Here is a 3,608-nt window from a genome sequence, read left to right as displayed (position 1 = left end):
GACATTTGGGTTGATTCCAAGTCTTTGCTATTGTGAATAGTGCTGCAATAAACATACGTGTGCATGTCTTTCAGGGCACTGCTTTAGTATTTGCAAGTGTGTCAAGGAGAAAGCAGAGCTAAATGTCAGGCACTAGTCTTTGGGTTTCCATTTCCTCCAGGATTTTGGATCCTTCAACTACTCACCTCCCTAGTAGCTTTCCAGTGCCTTCACACAGGTTTTTAAAAATTATCTTATCCAGTTTTCCTGCTTGTCCTTAGCAGGAAGACTGGTCAGATACAATTACTAGCTGGAGGTAGAAATGGTACCCTCATGTTTTGATTGATGGTTCGGTTATATATTGATTTCGAGACTGGAAATAATTTGCTAACAGAATATTGAAGATTTTGCTGTTGAGAATTTAAGTTCAATTCTCATTTCTCTTTTTTCAATTATTGTTCTTTGTTTACTGTGTTTTATTTTTTATTTCAGGGAACATGCTTCCCTTTTTTTTTCGTCACCAGTTTTTGAAATTTCAAGAACATGTGCCTTGAAGATATTTTTTCAATCCTTTGTTCTGAGCATTCAAAAGATCCTTAAATCAAGAGACTCATATTCTTCAACTTTGTGAATTTATTTTTAATCACTTCTTTATAATTTATTTCATTCCATGTTTACTCTTTTCTCTTTTTGAAACTCATTTACCTGGATGTGGTTCACTCAGGCTGATATTTTGTTTTATATTTCCTTTCCTATTTTATATCCCTTTTTTAAAAATCCTATTTTCTGGAAAATTTCCTTAACTTTATCATTTAAATTTTCTATTGAATTTTAATTTTTGCTATCGTATTTTAAATTTACATGCCATCTATCTTGTTCTTTGAAAGACTTTCCTTGCTTCATAGAAACAAATTTTCTTTTATCTTCCTTGAGATGTTAATGAGTTTTTAAATTCGAGTTTTTATATCCTCGCGTAATCTCTGATTTCCCCCAAGTTTTGTTGTTGCTGTTTTTGTTCATGTTGCTTCCTGTCTTTCATGATAAAAACTTAATGGCATGATCTTTGGCCGCCCAATCATATCATATCAACCTGACAATAAAAAGATTTTTGCAATCTGTGACTATGACAGAAATTTGTTGAGTGTAGGTTTCACGTGGGGTGACTGTTAGCTAATTTTCTATTGAATTATCTGGAGATGGTGAGAAATCTCAAGGAAGACTTTTCCATTTCCCTTCCTGCAGAAGTAATTTTGGCTACTAGTGTCCTGAGAGTCCACGTATTTACTACACTCTTCTCACCCTCAATGTACTTACGTTTCCATAGCAAAGAGAAACTCAGAAATTTTCTGGAGAGTAAACCTCAGTCTTCTACTAAGACTGGTCAGGGCTAAAAATAAGGAGGGAATCTGGGAGTTACCTACTTAGAAAATCTTTCAGTCGGAACTGTTTTTTGCCTCCTCATCTTCACCATGTCTTTCAGAAGTATCCAATGCCTTTGATTTCTGTTAAGAGGTTTAACAAAGCAGATTAACTTGATAGCTTCTAGTAATGCCAGTTTAGATTTATGTTTTCTCAAGTTGGCTCATTCAGTTACCACTTGTCCATGGATTCTCCAGCTTCCAACAGTTTGTTACTATTATTTTCTGTGTTATTCTTTGAGCTTTGGCATTGGTGCTTTTTTAATAAACTTTCATTTTGGTGGAATTTCAGAAGGTGGCAAATAAAGACATGCATTCAAATCACCATCCTTAGCTAGAAGCCATTCTTTGCTTTGAATAGAATACCATTTTGTACTGTTTTACAAGTGTATGTATTATATTGAATAGAAGGCATATTAGGAAGTAAATATTTTAAAGTATAAAGGTTAAAACATAAATACATAAAATTTTTGGTCCAGCATATTTGGGTGTGAGAGTCAGAACTTACTTCTGAGAACCAGGTACATGGCTGGAGGTGAAGAGGGACGCTCAGGTATGAAACCTAAAAAATTTCTGTGGTGTTTATTTTTTAAATTAATAAGCATGCACTCAGGATGTAATTAAATAAAAATACTAGCAAAAGAAAAATATACACAAAATATACAGTACATTTTGGCATAAAACTAGATTATTTGTGGAAGTGAATAAGTATTACTGATAGAACCAGGCGCAGCGACTCACGCCTGTTATCTCAGTACTTTGGAAGGCTGAGGCGGGCAGATCACTTGAGCTCAGGAGTTCCAGATCAGCCTGGCCAATATGGTGAAATCCCGCCTTTACTAAAAATAGAAAAATTAGCCAGGCGTGGTGGTTCAGTGCTACTGGGGAGGCTGAGGCACGAGAATGGCTTAAACCTGGGAGGCGGAGGTTGCAGTGAGCCAAGATCCTGCCACCGCACTCCAGCCTGGGCAACAGAGTGAGACACCATCTCAATAATAATAATAATAATTATTATTATTATTATTACTGATAGGACACACATTTTGAAAGAGGAAAAAACACACTGGTATTGAAGGCTATAAAAGACTGACTTTTTTTTAGGGCTGAATTATCCCATGGAAAAATCTATGTGTATGTATAAAATGCCTTTGTGTCAACATACTGCCGTGCCCATGGAGAGAGGCTGAGGCAGTGCAGCTCCAGCCCAAGTCACTGGGACGCAGGGATGGCAAAGACGTCACTTCCTTAGCCTGGGCAACTGTCCGGGCTTTGAGCAAGAGGAAGCTGCAGCCCACCGGGCGCCCTCACCCTGACACCTTCAGCAGTAAACAAGATAAAAAACAATTCCTTAAAGATAAGCCTGAGCTTGTAGGTGTAAAAGTTGGTGTCCAAACCAGGGGCTGTAATAGCCTTTCTTGTACCCTAGAATATACGAAGACAAAAGGAGATTCTGATGGAGTTATAGGAGTCAGAGTATTCATGACAAGAAAGCACAGCTAACACTTTTAGGAACAGAAGTGGACTATGTTGAAGACAAATTATCCAATGAGTTGTGTTCAATAACCCAACATGAAAGGAACTTGCGACTGTGGAGTAAGTTAATATTTGACATCTCCAGACTCTTCTGGCCATAGGCTCCAGGAAAGCTGGTGGAAACCTTGGGGCTCACTGAGAAAATCATGTGACTGTCACGTGCTTAACTTGCAGCTGCCTTGTAAGGAAAATGAAGTGATGCATTTTGAAAATTAGATTTGAAAGTTAGATTCCAGAATAAACGATATTTATATTCTCTGTAGGGGACAGAAAGTAAGACACTATCTTTCTCTTTGGATCATTTAACCCTCTTGTATCATTTGTTTTAGAACCTGTTTTTTCAAAGTTGCTTTCCTGGGCACCTGTTTATCCATTTCCTGAACCGTGTGCACTCATTAGATCTCTATTGAATGGCTTGAACATGCATCTCCTTCAGCATTTCTCCCATCCAGATTGGCGACTCCTAAAATCAGATGTCCTGACTGGTGGTAGTAACATAGTGGTACATTATTTTTCCACCCAAACTTAACATAGCCTTTTTACATTTTTATCAAAAATTCACTGTCAGATGCCTTGTTGTGGACCCTTTAACAGCACTAGGAAAGGATTTTCTTCAACTGTAGTACAGATTAGTGCTGAGTGATGGTATCAAAAGGTAAGAAAGACTTCATCTACCTG

This window comes from Mandrillus leucophaeus, unplaced genomic scaffold (genome assembly GCF_000951045.1).
Source record: "Mandrillus leucophaeus isolate KB7577 unplaced genomic scaffold, Mleu.le_1.0 Scaffold1806, whole genome shotgun sequence".
In the NCBI taxonomy this organism is placed as follows: Eukaryota; Metazoa; Chordata; class Mammalia; order Primates; family Cercopithecidae; genus Mandrillus; species Mandrillus leucophaeus.
The sequence above is the reverse complement of the archived record's forward strand: the minus strand, read 5'-3'. Positions refer to the sequence as shown.